General features: G+C 43.5%; 1 protein-coding gene across 2 annotated transcripts in view; it reads left to right on the plus strand.

Moving 5' to 3' along the window:
- Positions 1-9722: 9722 nt before the first annotated feature.
- arhgap24 (Rho GTPase activating protein 24) overlaps positions 9723-21171 on the plus strand; it is a 203140-nt gene continuing 191691 nt past the window's right edge. For both annotated transcript variants that reach the window (XM_014138900.2, XM_014138902.2), the window contains exon 1: positions 9723-10392. The gene's annotated coding sequence lies outside the window, so the exon portion shown is untranslated. The remainder of the gene's footprint in view (positions 10393-21171) is intronic.

The raw sequence follows: 21171 nt of genomic DNA on the forward strand, positions 1-21171 counted from the left end.
GTGTGTGTGTGTGTGTGTGTGTGTGTGTGTGTGTGTGTGTGTGTGTGTGTGTGTGTGTGTGTGTGTGTGTGTGTGTGTGTGTGTGATGCCTGTTATCTAGCCCTAGGCCCAACGAGGCTAGCTGTTGTTATTAATGTCTCAGATCTAATAGAGGGGGAGAATGTCCAGAGAGTTGACTGTCTGTTTCATCAGTGTGGTTTAACCCGAGAGTTGACTGTCTGTTTCATCAGTGTGGTTTAACCCGAGAGTTGACTGTCTGTTTCATTAGTGTGGTTTGTCTGTCTGTTTGTTGTTTGACTGTCTATTTAATTAAGATAGGGAACACATTTACACAGAAAACTCCACGTCCTCATTACTACTGCTGTACATTGGCCAGATGTATCAAGGGTCATGTTGAACTTCAAATTTAACATTTGGTTTATACTTCAGAGTTATTTTTATGGAAGCTATCTCTGGTTGAGTGTAAGGCTCAAGGGGAAATAATTATGAATTTCTCACCAAATAAATGAGACTAAATGTAGAAGATATTTTTAGAGGTGTTACATCTTACTTTGCCATTAGAGAGACACTGGCTGTCGAGAGACTTCACAGAGGTTCTGTAGCTAAGATCTACAGTAGACTGCGGAAGCGAGACATCGATAATGGCTCCTTGGTGTGAGAGACTTAGTGAACTGTAACAAAAGATGACACATTCATTTTTTCCCCATTTTTTTGTGTATATATATATATATATATATATATATATATATATATATATATATATTTTGTATGTCTGTGTAAGTTTATCGGCTAGAGAGCCATAGAGATGAAAGATAGAGGAGTGTGTGCGGAAATATCAGTGGTGTCACACCCTGACCTGAGAGAGACGTTTCATTTCCTCTATTTTGGTTAGGTCAGGGTGTGATGTGGGGTGGGCATTCTATGTCATGTATTTCTTTGTGTTTGGCCAAGTATGTTTCCTAATCTGAGGCAGCTGTCTATCGTTGTCTCTGATTGGGAATCATACTTAGGCAGCCTTTTCCCCACCTGTATTTGTGGGTAATTATTATTTTCTGTGTGTGTTTTGTGTGCGCGCCTCAGTAGCGTCACGGTCGATTCTGTTTACCTGGTTTTTGTTTTGTTCAGTTTCACTTCAATAAAAGGAATGTGGAATTACCGGCATGCTGCGCCTTGGTTAATTTACGACAGGGAATTTGAAGATAGCGACCGTGACAAGTGGGCCGGATTTGAACCCATGCTGCAGTGATACACATGGTCCTCTGCAGCTCAGTTGGTAGAGAATGGCACCTTTTTTTTAAAACTCAAGATAGGCTGTCAACCATGTCCAATCATCATCTCCATGTCCATGTTTCAAAAGCCAATCATGTATAGCTTCTTCGGGAAAAAGGACACAGCCTATAGGGTCTCACCCTTGCATCTTTTGAAAGATGGATGGGTGTGACACTATTGATAAACTCAGCCAACCACCTGAAAAACAAGAGCGCTGTCCAGACAGTGCACGATCGAGACAGAACTGTAGCTAGCTAGCTAGGCAACCTTCTCCAACTTTTTCCTGAACTATCAGCTTTTCATACCAAATGGTAAGATTAAAAACATGAATGCCACTGCAATGGTAATATTGACCAGAGCCAACTTGCTTTCCAACAGTAGAATATAAATAGCAACCGCTAACTTGTGGCTATCAATAGTTGCTGCTTAGCTGAGCCACAGACAGAAGGGGTAACCTAGACACGTCACAAGGGCTATAAAGCTGAAGCATCTGTTCAGAACGTTTTAGAAAAGTCCAGTCGTGAGTAGTGGGAGAGGATGGAACTAGGTGAAACCGGATCGACTTATTTTCTCATCGATTAAACATCTGACCTCAATACATTTTTCTGTTCCCAAAATTAAATCTGTTATGAGCACAGTGCACTAAGTTTTATAGGCTTGATGCTTTGCCAAAATGTTTTAAAATGAAGTTATTTAGAAGGAGTGTAAGGTCGAATTGAGTTTGTGCACACGGGCCCTTCACAGAGGAGGTGTTCCCTAATGGAATATGCCAATACATGCTACAACGTGCCAATTGGATCTCACTAGCTCATGCTTGGCTTTGCCCACCTCCTTGCTTGTTCTGCCCACTATGCTTCATTTGCTCCCACTGTAAATGACAGAGATTAACTATCTTGGGGTAGTTATACATATATTTGGCTGAGCTGCCTGGCAAGCTAGCTAGCTAGCTAGCTAGCATGGTAACACTACAGTAAAGTTACAATAGCTCTAGCATTCATATTCATAGGTAAGAGAACTGTCAAAATTGGTGAGATCTAAAATATAATGCAATTTTCTAATGTTAACAAGGTTTAGTTATTGCCCATTTTAGTAAATGCTATTCAGCTGGCTAAATTCTATGTAAGTACGGTCACGCATATAATTTGGTAATGTTACAGTAGCATCTGAACACGGATTCAGATAATCCTTTTGACAGGTGACTTGCTTTCCTCCTATGTTCAATGGGACTATTAGGTTTTTCTCTCTCTTTTGCAGTTCAATAAGCAAAGATTTTTGGGGGCACTCATGTGTCTGCAGCAAGACCAAACCTTACCTTTAGCAGGATTCCTTGCCAAGTTAAGTAAAATACAAGCTAACCTGTAGGTGCTGGCTCAGCAGGTCCACTGGTCTACTGGTCTACTGGTCCACTGGTCCACTGGTCTACTGGTCCACTGGTCTACTGGTCCACTGGTCTACTGGTCCACTGGTCTACTGGTCCACTGGTCTACTGGTCTACTGGTCCACTGGTCTACTGGTCTACTGGCAGAGACCTTCTTAAAATATAGGGGGGAAAATACAGACAACGATAGAGTATGGTACACTATATATCCATTTGTACTGCTTTTATAACAGTATACATTTAAATAATCTTAATGAAACTACATATTTTTTTTTACAGACACAACATGCCCGTGACGTTTCACATGTGTCATCAATAAACATGTTTCTATATTTTGTTCAATTATTTTGAATTTTGATTATAGGTCAATCATTCTTCACTTTTAATGACTATAATGTGTGGCTCTCAGAGTAAATTGTCGAACAGTACATCCCACTGGGCACACGCTGGTTTAATCAACGTTGTTTCCATGTCATTTCAATGAAATTACGTTTGAACCTATGTGGAATAGATGTTGAATTGACGTCTGTGGCCAGTGGGATGTATTTTATAATTTACATAAAGTAACAGACAAGAGATAATTAAGTGATAATGCCCGAGGAACTGGTGTTTGGAGGACATATTGGCAGGTTTTTGTTGTTGTTGGCATTTTGGTATTTTATTAGGATCCCCATTAGCTGTTGCAAAAGCAGAAGCTACTCTTCCTGTGGTCCGCAACAAAACATGAAATATGACAGAGTACAGAACCTAAATAGACAAGAACAGCTCAAGAATAGAACTACATCAATTTTTAAAAAGGTTCACAAAAGGCCTACATGTCAATACATACACACAAACTATCTAGGTCAATAAGGGAGAGGCATTGTACCGTGATGTGTTGATTTATCTGTTTTTTTAAACCTGGTTTGCTGTTCATTTCAGTGCCATGCAATAATGGCTCTATGTAATACTGTGCGCTTTCTTGAATTTGTTCTGGATTTGGGGACTGTGAAAAGACCCACGGTGGCATGTCTGTTGGGGTACATTTTTTACATTTTAGTAGACGTTCTTATCCAGAGCAACTTACAGTAGTGAATGCATACATTATTATTATTTTTTATATATATTTTTTTCCCGTACTGGCCCCCCATGGGAATCGAACCCACAACCCTGGCATTGCAAACACCATGCTCTACCAACTGAGCTACAGGGAACATACTGTATTTTTGCAACCTGATGTCAGAGCATTTCCTATTATTCTGTGTGTAAATCCGAAACACTCCATTTAGTATGATATGTTACGTTTGGTATGGTATGTATTAATTTATGAATGTCCATCATCCATTTTGTGCGGATATGTTCCGAATTTGCAAAACATACAATATGTTGCGAATATGCAAAATGTATGATATGTTACAAATTCCAATTTGTTGTGGCTAACGTTAGCTAGGTGGTTAACACTAATTTTAACTAGCTGGCTAATGTTAGCTAGGGTAGGGGGTTAGGGTTAAGGTTAGAGTTAAGGTTAGGAGTTAGGCAAAAAGGTTTATGGTTAGGGGACAGGTTAGCTAAAAGCATTAAGGATAGAGTTAGGTGAAGGGTTAGCTAACATGCTAAGTTGTTGCAAAGTAGCTAAAAAGTAGTAAGTAGCATAAAAGTAGCTAATTAGCTAAAATACTCTGTGATGAGATTGGAACACGCTACCTTTGGGTTGCTAGACATTCACATTATATCCCCACGCATCCACCACTTCTGTAACCAGACCAAACATTACATATCATACTCATTTGAGTGTCCCAGATTTAAATGTACTATGTTACGTCTAGTCTAAGAGACCTTATCCTATATAACTACTGCTGTACAGTCCTTTTCTATTAATATACTGTCTATACTGTCTTCACACACCACTATATGTATATATACACAGTTGAAGTTAGAAGTTTACATACACTTAAGTTGGAGTCATTAAAACTCGTTTTTCAACCACTCCACAAATTTCTTGTTAACAAACTATAGTTTTGGTAAGTCGGTTAGGACATCTACTTTGTGCATCACACAAGTACTTTTTCCAACAATTGTTTACAGACAGATTATTTCACTTATAACTCACTGTATCACAATTCCAGTGGGTCAGAAGTTTACATGCACTAAGTTGACTGTGCCTTTAAAAAATTCCAGAAAATGATGTCATGGCTTTAGAAGCTTCTGATAGGCTAATTGACATAATTTGAGTCAAATGGAGGTGTACCTGTGGATGTATTTCAAGGCATACCTTCAAACTCAGTGCCTGTTTGCTTGACAACATGGGAAAATCTAAAGAAATCAGCCAAGACCTCAGAAAAAAAATTGTAGACCTCCACAATTCTGGTTCATCCTTGGGAGCAATTTCCAAACCCCTGAAGGTACCACTTTCATCTGTACAAACAACTGTATGCAATAGTATGCAAGTATAAACACCATGGGACCACACAGCCGTCATTCTGCCCCTGAACGAGGCTGTTAACCCACTGTTCCTAGGCCGTCATTGAAAATAAGAATTTGTTCTTAACTGACTTACCTAGTAAAATAAAATAATTATAATAAAGCTCAGGAAGGAGACGCGTTCTGTCTCCTAGAGATGAACATACTTTGGTGCGAAAAGTGCAAATCAATCCCAGAACAACAGCAAAGGACCTTGTGAAGATGCTGGAAGAAACAGGTACAAAAGTATCTATATCCACAGTAAAACGAGTCCTATATCAACATAAGCTGAAATGCCGCTCAGCAAGGAAGAAGCCACTGCTCTAAAACCACCATAAAAAAAACTGACTACGGTTTGCAACTGCACACAGGGACAAAGATCGTACTTTTTGAGAAATGTCCTCTGGTCTGATGAAACAAAAATAGAACTGTTCGGCCATAATGACAATCGTTATGATTGGAGGAAAAAGGGGGAGGCTTGCAAGTCGAAGAACACCATCCCAACCGTGAAGCACGGGGGTGGCAGCATCATGTTGTGGGCATGCTTTGCTGCAGGAGGGACTGGTGCACTTCACAAAATAGATGGCATCATGAGGCAGGAAAATTATGTGGATATATTGAAGCAACATCTCAAAACATTAGTCAGGAAGTTAAAGCTTGGTCGCAAATGGGTCTTCCAAATGGACAATGACCCCAAGCATACTTCCAAAGTTGTGGCAAAATGGCTTAAGGACAAGTCAAGGTATTGGAGTGGCCATCACAAGGCCCTGACCTCAATCCTATTGTAACGGCTGTCAGGAGAGAGAGTAGACCAAGGCGCAGCGGAGTTAGTGTTCATCATGATTGTATTTAATGAATGTAAGAACACTATACAAAAACAAGATAACCGACAGCAAAACAGTTCTGTTCGGAAATAATCTAAACAGAAACAATTACCCACAAAACCCCAACGGAAAACAGGCACTTATGTGTGACTCCCAATCAGCAACAACCAACAACAGCTGTGCCTGATTGGAAGCCACACGGCCAAAATCAATGAAACAGACAACATAGAAAATGAACATAGAACAATGTAACATCCTGGCCTAACCAAAATAAAGAACAAAACCCCCTCTCTGTGGCCAAGGCGTTACACCTATAGAACATTTGTGAGCAGAACTGAAAAAGCGTGTGTGATCAAGGAGACCTACAAACCTGACTCAGTAACACCATCTCTGTCAGGAGGAATGGGCCAAAATTCAGCCAACTTATTGTGGGAAGCTTGTGGAAGGCTACCCAAAACGTTTGACCCAAGTTAAACAATTTAAAGGCAATGCTACCCAAATACTAATTGAGTGAATGTAAACTTCTGACCCACTGGGAATGTGATGAAAGAAATAAAAGCTGAAATAAATCATTCTCTCTACTATTATTCTGACATTTCACATTCTTAAAATAAAGTGGTGATCTTAACTGACCTAAAACAGGTAATTTTTACTAGGATTAAATGTCAGGAATTGAGTTTAAATGTATTTGGCTAAGGTGTATGTAAACTTCCAACTTCAACTGTACGTATACTGAACAAAAATATAATCATAACATGCAACATTTTAAAAGATTTTACTGAGTTACTGTTCAAATATGGGAATCATTCAATTTAAATAAAATTCATTAGGCCCTGATCTATGACTTCACATGACTGGGAATACAGATATGCATCTGTTAGTCACAGACACCTTAAGCATAATGGGTCTCATGATCTCCTCACATTATCTCTGTGCATTCACATCGCCACTGATAAAATGCAATTGTGTCCGTTGTCTGTAGCTTATGCCTGCCCATACTATAACCCCACAACGTTGACATCAGCAAACCGCTCGCCCACACGATGTCATACACGGGGTCTGTGGTTGTGAGGCCGGTTGGATGTACTGCCAAATTCTCTAAAACAACGATGGAGGCGGCTTACGGTAGAGAAATTAACGTTCAAATATCTGGCTTCAGCTCTGGTGGATATTCCTGCAGTCAGCATGCCAATTGCACACACACACACAAAACTTGAGACATCTGTGGCATTGTGTTGTGTGACAAAACTGCACATTTTTGAGTGGCCTTTTATTGTCCCAGCACAAGGTGCACCTGTGTAATGATCATGCTGTTTAATCAGCTTTTTGATATGCCCCACCAGTCACGTGGATGGATTATCTTGGCAAAGAAGAAATGCTCACGAACAAGAATGTAAACAAATTTGTGCTCAAAATATTAGAGAAATAAGCTTTTTGTGCGTATCGAACATTTCTGGGATCTTTTATTTCAGTTCATGAAACATGGGACCAACACTTTGTTGCATTTATATTTTTGTTTAGTTTATATATATTAATATTCTGGTCTCAGACGTTGCTCGTTCTCATATTTCTTAATTTATTTATTTTTCTTGATTACATGTGTATTGTTATTGTTGTTGTGTTGCTAGGTATTACTGCTCTGTTGGAGCTAGAAACACAAGCATTTTTGCTGCACCTGTGATAATATTTGTAGATCCGTGTGTGCGACCAATAAACTTTGATTTGATTTTACTAGGGGCAACGGGGAACGTTATTACCATCAAGTAGCTCTGGCTCTGAGGGTCATCTGTTCAATCCCAGTGCTAACCCTTACCTTAACCATTGGAAATGAATACCTAAACTTAACCCTTACCTTAACCATTGGAAATGAATACCTAAAGTTAACCCTTACCTTAACCATTGGAAATGAATACCTAAACTTAACCCTTACCTTAACCATTGGAAATGAATACCTAAACTTAACCCTTACCTTAACCATTGGAAATGAATACCTAAACTTAACCCTTACCTTAACCATTGGAAATGAATACCTAAACTTAACCCTTACCTTAACCATTGGAAATGAATACCTAAACTTAACCCTTACCTTAACCATTGGAAATGAATACCTAAACTTAACCCTTACCTTAACCATTGGAAATGAATACCTAAACTTAACCCTTACCTTAACCATTGGAAATGAATACCTAAACTTAACCCTTACCTTAACCATTGGAAATGAATACCTAAACTTAACCCTTACCTTAACCATTGGAAATGAATACCTAAACTTAACCCTTACCTTAACCATTGGAAATGAATACCTAAACTTAACCCTTACCTTAACCATTGGAAATGAATACCTAAACTTAACCCTTACCTTAACCATTGGAAATGAATACCTAAACTTAACCCTTACCTTAACCATTGGAAATTAATACCTAAACTTAACCCTCAAGTTGTTTCTGTTGTAACCCTATCCCAAACCTTAACCCTTACCTTAACCATTCTTAACCCTATCCCAAACCTTAACCCTATCCCAAACCTTAACCCTTACCTTAACCATTCATAACCTTATCCCAAACCTTAACCCTTACCTTAACCATTCATAACCCTATCCCAAACCTTAACCCTTACCTTAACCATTCATAACCCTATCCCAAACCTTAACCCTAACCTTAACCATTCATTACCCTATCCCAAACCTTAACCCTTACCTTAACCATTCATAACCTTATCCCAAACCTTAACCCTTATCTTAACCATTCATAACCTTATCCCAAACCTTAACCCTTACCTTAACCATCCTGAATGAATGTTTAGACTTAACTGTCAAAATGATGATTTTTATCCACCCTGGACAAACGTTGAATACTGAAGTCAAGCTGTGATAAATTGTTGGGAATACCACCCAGTGTTGTGAATTAACAAACCACACACACACACACACACACACACACACACACACACACACACACACACACACACACACACACACACACACACACACACACACACACACACACACACACACACACACACACACACACACACACACACACACACACACACACACACACACACACACACACACACACACACACACATACATACATACAGCCATGCTTGGTCTTTAGAAAAGCGCTGTGAGATGGACAGAGGCAATCAAAGCAGTAACAGACAAACAAGATGCACTTTCCTTTCTATTGTTGTGTGTACAGCTGGGCTTAAAGAGGTGTGAAGGAGAGAGAGCTCCTGCTGTTTGAACCAGTAGCTGTATATACAGTCATTTGTCTTGTAAAAAACAGATTGTTATCTGGGGCAGCTAGGGGGGGGGGAAACAGCTTTATCCTAAAACTATATATTGTGTACTGTATGAAAACAGAAAGTAAAGTGATATAATGTAACAGAGATACAGACTAATGGTAGTAGTTTCACCCTGTCAGTCAGAGGTGTTTAAAGTGGGAGTCTTGCTGTGTGTGTGTGTGTGTGTGTGTGTGTGTGTGTGTGTGTGTGTGTGTGTGTGTGTGTGTGTGTGTGTGTGTGTGTGTGTGTGTGTGTGTGTGTGTGTGTGTGTGTGTGTGTGTGCGCACGCACCAGGGGGGGAACAGCTGCCAGTTGCTTGTGTGGAATCTGAAACCAAACCCAAGACAAAGTCTGCCTGCCTGCGAGAAAGAGAGAGAGAGAGAGAGAGAGAGAGAGACAGAGAGACAGAGAGAGAGAGAGAGAGAGAGAGAGAGACAGAGAGAGAGAGAGAGAGAGAGAGAGAGAGAGAGAGAGAGAGAGGGGGGGGGGCGGCTCACTGTTCACAGCTTAGTCATACCACTCACCCTTCATCTGCAGACTTCCTCAAACACACTCACACAAACACCCGCACCTCCTGTTCCTCCTCCTTCTCCTCCTCCTTCTCTCTCTCCTTCTGCAGCTCTTCAAGCTGTAGCCTGGAAGGCAGGGTCACTCTGCTGGACTGTGTGCTGCTCTGCTCACAGACAGCTTAGCTCAGTCGGAGACTTAAGTTGAGTTGTGGACAGTGTGTTGACTGGGGAAGACCGTGTTGTGACTCTGATGTACTGCGTGGACTGCACTCCCTGCCTCTGGAGCCCCCATGTGGCTTTAGGCTGCTGCTCTGCTGATCTCGGTTGTGGCTGCCGTTCGTCCGTGCTGTCTTGTCCCCACGGAAACCTACCAAGCAGGCAGATGGTCTGAGCAGTCAAGGGAAAAGTTTATAACAGCAGCTCGTTGGTAAAAGACACGATCACAGAGAACCAGTTTGAGTTCCTCTCTCTTTCTCCAGTCTCCTGTGAGGCAGCTGACCATCTTTATGGAAGTGGCAACAGCAACAGGAGCGCTCTGGCTGAAGAGGTCGAGATTCTCCCCTTCTTTCTCGGGTCTCTCTTTCTGAGTAACTGGACTAACTGTGGATTAGGATCTTTTTTTGGGTCGATTGGAAACTTCACACGTCACAACCTGGATATTACTTTAAAGGCTGATTTCTAGAGTAAAGTAAGTGTTTTGTGTTCTGTTATTGTGTCTCCTGGTGTGCTGTAGGTTCAGTGTTGTGGACGGCTGTGCCCAGCTACACCTGTCTACTGTACAGTGGGCTATGTTGCTTATGTTTTGACAGTCTTTAGAGGTCATATCCTTTTCACATTGATACGAGCTGAGTTCACACAACCATCCAGTCTTTGTCATACCGGCAGACTGACTGTAAGCAGAGTTTATCAATAGCACTGTTTGAGGAGCTGTGAGACTGACTGACTGACTGTCACTCTCTGAGGAGCTGTGGGACTGACTGACTGTCTGTCACTCTCTGAGGAGCTGTGGGACTGACTGACTGTCTGTCACTCTCTGAGGAGCTGTGGGACTGACTGACTGTCTGTCACTCTCTGAGGAGCTGTGGGACTGACTCGTCTGTCACTCTCTGAGGAGCTGTGGGACTGACTGTCGTCTGTCACTCTCTGAGGAGCTGTGGGACTGACTGACTGACTGTCTATCACTCTCTGAGGAGCTGTGGGACTGACTGTCTGTCGTCTGTCACTCTCTGAGGAGCTGTGGGACTGACTGACTGTCGTCTGTCACTCTCTGAGGAGCTGCGGGACTGACTGTCTGTCTGTCACTCTCTGAGGAGCTGCGGGACTGACATCTGTCACTCTGTGAGGAGCTGTGGGACTGACTGACTGACTGTCTGTCACTCTCTGAGGAGCTGTGGGACTGACTGACTGTCATCTGTCACTCTCTGAGGAGCTGTGGGAGTGACTGACTGTCTGTCACTCTCTGAGGAGCTGTGGGACTGACTGTCTGTCACTCTCTGAGGAGCTGTGGGACTGACTGACTGACTGTCTGGCCCTCTCTGCAGCACTGCCTGCAGGTATAATGTAATGCATTGTAACTTGTTATTAGGCATATCAGGCTTATAGTGTTTTTTTGTCTCTATGTTTGAAGATACTATCAATATGACTGCCTGAGGAGTAGCTGTGTAATGTGGTAATATCTGATATATAAATATGTTTTATATATATATAACATTTACATTTTAGTCATTTAGCAGACGCTCTTATCCAGAGCGACTTACAGTAATGAATGCATACATTTCATTTCATTTCATGCATTTTCTTTTTTGTACTGGCCCCCCCATGGGAATCGAACCCACAACCCTGGCGTTGCACACACCATGCTGGCTTTGCAAAACCATGCTCTACCAACTGAGCCACCTGCGACCTGTAATAAGACTATGCAATGAATGGACAAAGTCTATTAACAAGTATATCTGAGGATGAACAGGAATATGCAACCAACACTCTTAATAGAGCTATAGGAAGACACTATCAAGAAAGGTCTGAGAATTGTCTAACAAATTCTGATATTACACGGTACAATGAATGAAATCACATTCAAGACAGAAAGCTCACGTTACAAGGAATTAACAAGCATTACAAGGCATTATTCTAGGCATGATCAGAGAGGGAGAGTGAGAAGACATAGCCTGAAAGGTCTGCCCCAAGAGTACCTGGGGAGGAGAGAGATAAAGGGAGAGAGTGAGATCCTGGGGAGGGGAGAGATAAAGGGAGAGAGTGAGATCCTGGGGAGGGGAGAGATAAAGAGAGAGAGAGAGAGAGTGAGATCCTGGGGAGGGGAGAGATAAAGAGAGAGAGAGAGTGAGATCCTGGGGAGGGGAGAGATAAAGAGAGAGAGTGAGATCCTGGGGAGGGGAGAGATAAAGAGAGAGAAAGAGTGAGATCCTGGGGAGGGGAGAGATAAAGAGAGAGAGAGAGTGAGATCCTGGGGAGGGGAGAGATAAAGAGAGAGAGAGAGTGAGATCCTGGGGAGGGGAGAGATAAAGAGAGAGAGAGAGTGAGATCCTGAGGAGGGGAGCGATAGAGAGAGAGAGTGAGATCCTGGGGAGGGGAGAGATAAAGAGAGAGAGAGAGTGAGATCCTGGGGAGGGGAGAGATTTACATTTACATTACATTTAAGTCATTTAGCAGACGCTCTTATCCAGAGCGACTTACAAAATGGTGCATTCACCTTATGATATCCAGTGGAACAACCACTTTACAATAGTGCATCTAAATCTTTTAGGGGGGGGGGTTAGAAGGATTACTTTATCCTATCCTAGGTATTCCTTAAAGAGGTGGGGTTTCAGGTGTCTCCGGAAGGTGGTGATTGACTCCGCTGTCCTGGCGTCGTGAGGGAGCTTGTTCCACCATTGGGGTGCCAGAGCAGCGAACAGTTTTGACTGGGCTGAGCGGGAACTGTGCTTCCTCAGAGGTAGGGGGCCAGCAGGCCAGTGGTGGATGAACGCAGTGCCCTTGTTTGGGTGTAGGGCCTGATCAGAGCCTGAAGGTATGGAGGTGCCGTTCCCTTCACAGCTCCGTAGGCAATCACCATGGTCTTGTAGCGGATGCGAGCTTCAACTGGAAGCCAGTGGAGGGAGCGGAGGAGCGGGGTGACGTGAGAGAACTTGGGAAGGTTGAACACCAGACGGGCTGCGGCGTTCTGGATGAGTTGTAGGGGTTTAATGGCACAGGCAGGGAGCCCAGCCAACAGCGAGTTGCAGTAATCCAGACGGGAGATGACAAGTGCCTGGATTAGGACCTGCGCCGCTTCCTGTGTGAGGCAGGGTCGTACTCTGCGAATGTTGTAGAGCATGAACCTACAGGATCGGGTCACCGCCTTGATGTTAGTGGAGAACGACAGGGTGTTGTCCAGGATCACGCCAAGGTTCTTAGCACTCTGGGAGGAGGACACAAGGGAGTTGTCAACCGTGATGGCGAGATCATGGAAGGGGCAGTCCTTCCCCGGGAGGAAGAGCAGCTCCGTCTTGCCGAGGTTCAGCTTGAGGTGGTGATCCGTCATCCACACTGATATGTCTGCCAGACATGCAGAGATGCGATTCGCCGCCTGGTTATCAGAAGGGGGAAAGGAGAAAAAGAGATAAAGAGAGAGAGAGAGTGAGATCCTGGGGAGGGGAGAGATAAAGAGAGAGAGAGAGTGAGATCCTGGGGAGGGGAGAGATAAAGAGAGAGAGAGAGTGAGATCCTGGGGAGGGGAGAGATAAAGAGAGAGAGAGAGTGAGATCCTGGGGAGGGGAGAGATAAAGAGAGAGAGAGAGTGAGATCCTGGGGAGGGGAGAGATAAAGAGAGAGAGTGAGATCCTGAGGAGGGGAGAGATAAAGAGAGAGAGAGTGAGATCCTGGGGAGGGGAGAGATAAAGAGAGAGTGCATCTCACCATAGCAGGTCAGGAAAAAAGATATAGAAAGAGAATTAATCTAAGACCCTTTTTTTTTAGCATCTGACTGTTTGGATTCAAAATCTGAGTTGACCAATGGTATAACTGTAAAGTTAACTTCCAATCAGATATCAGACCTACAGGATGTAATAACAACAGAACCTCTGCTACCCAGAGGTGTGACCGAATGGGGGTTGAAGAGATAATGCAGCATTCCTAAGACAATACAGAGAAATTCTTGCATACAGTTGAGAGTTACATCGGAGTTACTTGGGAGGCTGGGCCGCCCTACAGCTGGACTGACTGTCTGGCATCAGAATCCCTATAGAGAATATACATGCTTTGTAACTTGTTATACACACGTATGAACCTTTATAATGCCTTGTTATAAGGCTCATAATATGTTTTGTCTGTATATGTAGGAAGATGTTTTCAGTAAGACTGTCTGAAGGGAGAGTGCTGGACTATCTGTCTGTCACTCACTTTGTCAGTGTACTGCTGAGATACTCTGATTCATGCGTTTCATCGTCGTTCCCATATCATAGGCCAATCGGCATGATGTACTTTATATTTTATACACATGACATGTATTTCCATTGCTCAGGATTTGTTTTTTCTGATGTGACTCTTTGAGTCAGTCAGTTGGTGGTTCTGTCTGTCATATCCTCTATTGATACACTGCACTAGCTAAATATAAACAGATACTCTACCACAGCACAAATGTTCTCAGAATAGTACCTCTCTGTGTCATTCATCTGATGAAACCGTTTCTAAGCTTCTTCTTTCAGATGACACATTTGTTTTACACCTTCAATGAGTAACTTGGATATCTAGAAAAACCTTTGTTTTCTTGAAATGAATTATCAGCGAGAGAGAGCGTGAGAGAGAGCGTGAGAGAGAGAGAGAGAGACAGACAGAGAGAGACGGAGAGAGAGAGAGAGAGAGAGAGAGACGGAGAGAGAGAGAGAGAGAGAAAGAGAGAGAGAGAGAGAGATTGAAAGAAACATGATTTGTTTTCGTCCATAATTGTATCATCACTTGAACACAAACAATGTCTGTTGTACCTCATAATAAATTCCTGATACACTGCTACCCATCAGTTACACTGCTACCCATCAGTTAGTGGCTCATCTCAGCCTGAGTCATCAAGCAGATACATGACAGGGGAGGAGACACCTTGGTGGGTGGGTCTATAGAAATATGAGTTTACCTGTCAAATTACCATAATCAGAGGGGATGTACCCATTTAGAGATTCTAATTCTATGCGCGGGCCTCTGACACTAGAAGAACACTTGGTACTGATGTGGCTACTGCTGGACAGAGCGCATGAAGTGAAGACAAAAAATGGACTGAGTGTTTTTTAGTTTTTATTTTATTTCACCTTTATTTAACCAGGTAGGCCAGTTGAGAACAAGTTCTCATTTACAACTGCGACCTGGCCGAGTGTGAGAGGACACTCCTTCAAATTAGTGGATTCGGCTATTTCAGCCACACCGTTGCTGACAGGTGTATGAAATCGAGCACACAGCCATGCAATCTCCATAGACAAACAGAGCTCAGTGACTTTCAAAGTGGCACAGTCATACGATGCCACCTTTCCAACAAGTCAGTTTCATAAAATTTCTGCCCTGCTAGAGCTGCCCCGGTCAACTGTAAGTGCTGTTATTGTGGAAACGTCTAGGAGCAACAATGGCTCAGCCACGAAGTGGTAGGCCACACCCGCTTACGGAACGGGACTGCGTAGCGCGTAGCACATAAAAATCATCTGTCCTCAATTGCAACACTCACTACCGAGTTCCAAACTGCCTCTGGAAGCAACATAGGCACAAGAACAGTTTGTCGGGAGTTTCATGAAATGGGTTTGAGCAGCCATACACAATGCAAAATGTCAGCTGGAGTGATGTAAAGCTCACCGCCATTGGATTCATTGGAACATTGGAAACGCGTTCACTGGAGTGATGAATTACACTTTACCTTCTGCCAGTCCGACGGACGAATCTGGGATTGGCAGATGCCAGGAAAACGCTGCCTGCCCAAATGCATACTACCAACTGTAAAGTTTGGTGGAGGAGGAATAATGGTCTGAGGCTGTTTTTCATGGTTCGGGATAGCCCCTTTGTTCCAGTGAAGGGAAATCTTCACTACAGCATGCAATTACATTCTAGACGATTTTGTGGTTCCAACTTATTGGCAACAGTTTGGGGAAGGCCCTCTCCTGTTTCAGCATGACAACTCCCTCGTGCACAAAGCGAGGTCCATACAGAAATGGTTTGTCGTGATCGGTGTGGAAGAACTTGACTGGCCTGCACAGAGCCCTGACCTCAACCTCATCGAACAACTTTGGTATAAATTGGACTGCGAGCCAGGCCTAATCGCCTAACATCTGTGCCCTACCTCTCTAATGCTCTTGTGGCCGAATGGAAGTCCCCGCAGCAATGTTCCACCATCTAGTCGAAAGCCTTCCCAGAACAGTTGAAGCTGTTATAGCAGCAAAGAGGGGACCAACTCCATATTAATGCCAATGATTTTGGAATGAGACGTTCGACGAGCAGGTGTCCACATACTTTTGATCATGTGGTGTGTATATACACACACACAGGCATGGACAGACACACACAGAGCAGCAGCAGTAACCACAAACTCAAGCCTGACTGAAGCCTGACATTCCAGTCAGTCCCTGCAGCATGGCGGGCATAGCATTGCACAGGGAGCCACACACACACACACACACACACACACACACACACACACTACACAGCCCCATGGATTTTCACTCACTGATCGAACCAAAATGAGAAATTCCATCATATCTGCAGATGAATGTGTCCTTAAGTAGGGCAGTAGTCTGTGAGATGAACACAACATGACCCCTTACACAGACCCCAGGAGAGGAGAGGAGAGGAGAGGAGAGGAGAGGAGAGGAGAGGAGAGGAGAGGAGAGGAGAGGAGAGGAGAGGAGAGGAGAGGAGAGGAGAGGAGAGGAGAGGAGAGGAGAGGAGAGGAGAGGAGAGGAGATTAAGGTTTGGCTTTGCCATATCTGTTTATCAGGGGAACAGGAGGAAGAGGGTGAGGCATGAGGGGAGGAGGGGAAGAAGAGGAGGAGGAAGAACCGAAAGGAGAAGGTGGAGTGGAGGAAAGCTAAGGAGGTGGGTGCGAGGGAGAAAGAAGGGTTAAAGAAGGAGAGCAGGGAGATCAGCATCTCCTCATCCTCTGTGAATAGGAGAGGGTCAACACATTATTGAGCTCAGGGGAATGAGGTTCAGAGTTCAAAGCCCTGACAGGAAATACAATCGTGAGAATAATGTCTGTGCTTAACTAGTCTTCATTGAGGTCCTTATGGCGTTGTACAGTATAGTTACTGTACACTGTGGTGAATGTTGACACTGGGGAAGGGGTGGATTGGTATGAGTGTGGATATCAGGAAGTTGTTATTGTTGTTGTTGAGTCCACTCATTCTGTTTGTGGGTCCATAGCCAGACTGGCCCCAGATTGATGCCAGTGGTCACTCTGTCATAAGTCAGTGTGTGAGTCCAGTAATCCTAAAATATGAAAATGTTTCATGTCACAGTATGTCAGAGTACAGAGGGGGTATACAGTCTATATATTAAGACATGGTGTGGAGGGGTATACAGTCTATATATTAAGACATGGTGTGGAGGGGGTATACAGTCTATATATTAAGACATGGTGTGGAGGGGTATACAGTCTATAGACATGGTGTGGAGGGGGTATACAGTCGAAATATTAAGACATGGTGTGGAGGGGGGATACAGTCTATATATTAAGACATGGTGTGGAGGGGGATACAGTCTATATATTAAGACATGGTGTGGAGGGGGATACAGTCTATATATTAAGACATGGTGTGGAGGGGTATACAGTCTATATATTAAGACATGGTGTGGAGGGGGATACAGTCTATATATTAAGACATGGTGTGGAGGGGTATACAGTCTATAAATTAAGACAAGGTGTGGAGGGGTATACAGTCTATATATTAAGACATGGTGTGGAGGGGTATACAGTCTATATATTAAGACATGGTGTGGAGGGGTATACAGTCTATATATTAAGACATGGTGTGGAGGGGGTATACAGTCTATAGACATGGTGTGGAGGGGGTATACAGTCTATATATTAAGACATGGTGTGGAGGGGTATACAGTCTATATATTAAGACATGGTGTGGAGGGGGTATACAGTCTATAGACATGGTGTGGAGGGGGTATACAGTCTATATATTAAGACATGGTGTGGAGGGGGTATACAGACATCATAGACATGGTGTGGAGGGGTATACAGTCTATATATTAAGACATGGTGTGGAGGGGGTATACAGACTATAGACATGGTGTGGAGGGGGTACAGTCTATATATTAAGACATGGTGTGGAGGGGGTATACAGTCTATAGACATGGTGTGGAGGGGGTATACAGTCTATATATTAAGACATGGTGTGGAGGGGTATACAGTCTATATATTAAGACATGGTGTGGAGGGGTATACAGTATATATATTAAGACATGGTGTGGAGGGGGGTATACAGTCTATAGACATGGTGTGGAGGGGGTATACAGTCTATATATTAAGACATGGTGTGGAGGGGTATACAGTCTATATATTAAGACATGGTGTGGAGGGGGTATACAGTCTATAGACATGGTGTGGAGGGGGTATACAGTCTATATATTAAGACATGGTGTGGAGGGGGTATACAGACATCATAGACATGGTGTGGAGGGGGTATACAGTCTATATATTAAGACATGGTGTGGAGGGGGTATACAGTCTATAGACATGGTGTGGAGGGGGTATACAGTCTATATATTAAGACATGGTGTGGAGGGGTATACAGTCTATATATTAAGACATGGTGTGGAGGGGTATACAGTCTATATATTAAGACATGGTGTGGAGGTGGTATACAGTCTATATATTAAGACATGGTGTGGAGGGGTATACAGTCTATAGACATGGTGTGGAGGGGGTATACAGTCTATATATTAAGACATGGTGTGGAGGGGTATACAGTCTATAGACATGGTGTGGAGGGGGGATACAGTCTATATATTAAGACATGGTGTGGAGGGGGTACAGTCTATATATTAAGACATGGTGTGGAGGGGGTATACAGTCTATATATTAAGACATGGTGTGGAGGGGGTATACAGTCTATAGACATGGTGTGGAGGGGTATACAGTCTATATATTAAGACATGGTGTGGAGGGGGTATACAGTCTATATATTAAGACATGGTGTGGAGGGGGTATACAGTCTATAGACATGGTGTGGAGGGGGTATACAGTCTATATATTAAGACATGGTGTGGAGGGGGTATATAGTCTGTATAGAACAACAGCAGAATCACATCATATCTGTAAAATTATTCCTTATATCCGCTTCATGTTTTGTTTCCTGTGATGATGATGATGATGATGGTGATGGTGATACTGGTATTGTCCCAGCCCTAGTAATGAATACATTGGAATCCGCTAATTAAGTTCCTCATAGTGAAAAGCGTTATGTGAAACAATAACACAATTGATTGATTTGATTCATTGACAAGGGACAGGTGAAACAGTCTCTCAATTTAAACATGACTGAAACTTGGTACTGAGACGTGAAGCCTCAAGCTGCCAACCCTATCCAGAGCCTCTGGGTGGTGACGTCACAGACAGGAGCTTCCAAAGACAGCTACAGAGGCCACGTTCATGTCGCTGGGACGGACCGGTGCTGGCCTGTGTGTGCGTGTGTGACCATCATCCTCAGTGGTGCCCTCTCCCTGACCCCTAACAAGGGTTATGTCCCAAACGGCATCCTATTCCCTACATAGTGCAGTAGTTTTGACCATAGTCCAATGGACCCTGGTCAAAAGAAGTGCACTAGCATAGCCAAGCACACATTTCCTCAGGAAGACCTTGCTCCTCCTCACACCCAACTGTGGTTTCAGCAGGGGCTCTCCAGAACACATATAGACCTCTATCCTTCAGCAGGGGCTCTCCAGAACACATATAGACCTCTATCCTTCAGCAGGGGCTCACCAGAACACATATAGACATCTATCCTTCAGCAGGGGCTCTCCAGAACACATATAGACCTCTATCCTTCAGCAGGGGCTCTCCAGAACACATATAGACCTCTATCCTTCAGCAGGGGCTCACCAGAACACATATAGACCTCTATCCTTCAGCAGGGGCTCTCCAGAACACATATAGACCTCTATCCCCCAGCAGGGGCTCTCCAGAACACATATAGACCTCTATCCCTCAGCAGGGGCTCTCCAGAACACATATAGACATCTATCCTTCAGCAGGGGCTCTGTCTGTCTGTCTGTCTGTCTGTCTGTCTGTCTGTCTGTCTGTCTGTCTGTCTGTCTGTCTGTCTGTCTGTCTGTCTGTCTGTCTAATGCAGCCGGTGGTAACGGCTGGTTATATTTGTCTTTAGCACTGAGCCTACTGTGAAGGGGGAAGTGTGTGTGTGTGTGTGTGTGTGTGTGTGTGTGTGTGTGTGTGTGTGTGTGTGTGTGTGTGTGTGTGTGTGTGTGTGTGTGTGTGTGTGTGTGTGTGTGTGTGTGTGCGCATGTGTGTGTGTGTGTGTGTGTGTGTGCGTGTGCACGCCTGTGTGCGGACAGATGGCACAGAGGATATTTACAGGCAGTCTGGCACAGATTATATTGTGTAGCATTGCACGCATCTGCTTACTCTACGGGATTCCTGCAATGCCATCTATATATACTGTATATCTATATATTACAGCACAGTTCACTTCAGTCTCAACTAAGCTGGCTGCAATATGAGCACTATCAGATGTTTACACGGCTGCATCCTAAACGGCACCCTATTCCCCGACACAGTGCACTACATTTAACAAAAAAACCTATAGGCCCCGGTCAAAAGTGTTGCACTATAAAGGGGAATAGGGTGCCATTTATGATGCACTCGTTCTCATATCAACATGTGTTTTTTTTGTTTTTTTTGCATTGAAATATTTCCTCTCGTCCATCCCCTGTCGAGTGGATTCATCTGAGCTACCTCTGTAGTGGTTTACCAGATGAGGCTGCTTGCGTCCCAAATGGAACCCTATTCCCTTTATAGTGCACTACATTTGACTAGGACCCAAAAGGGGAATCCCATAAGGGCTCTGGTCAAAAGTAGTGCACTATATAGGGATTAGGGTGCCGTTTGGGACGTAGACCCTGTTCAAAGGTTATGATTGTGGCGACTGCTAGTTGCAAAGCGCTGCCACTATAATGCTGTTTACAATGTGCTTTACAGTGCAGGTTATATTATTCTCTGTAATGCGGCTCATCTATTGTTTATAAGGTTGTATTATAGCTGTAGTCAGTTATGATCCTCAGTGGTACCTTATAGCTGTATTCAGTTAAGATCCTCGGTGGTACCATATAGCTGTGGTCAGTTATGATCTTCAGTGGTACCATGTAGCTGTATTCAGTTATGATCCTCAGTGGTACCATATAGCTGTAGTCAGTTATGATCCTCGGTGGTACCTTATAGTTGTAGTCAGTTATGATCCTCAGTGGTACCATATAG

Source organism: Salmo salar, chromosome ssa13 (genome assembly GCF_905237065.1).
Source record: "Salmo salar chromosome ssa13, Ssal_v3.1, whole genome shotgun sequence".
NCBI classification, from domain to species: Eukaryota; Metazoa; Chordata; class Actinopteri; order Salmoniformes; family Salmonidae; genus Salmo; species Salmo salar.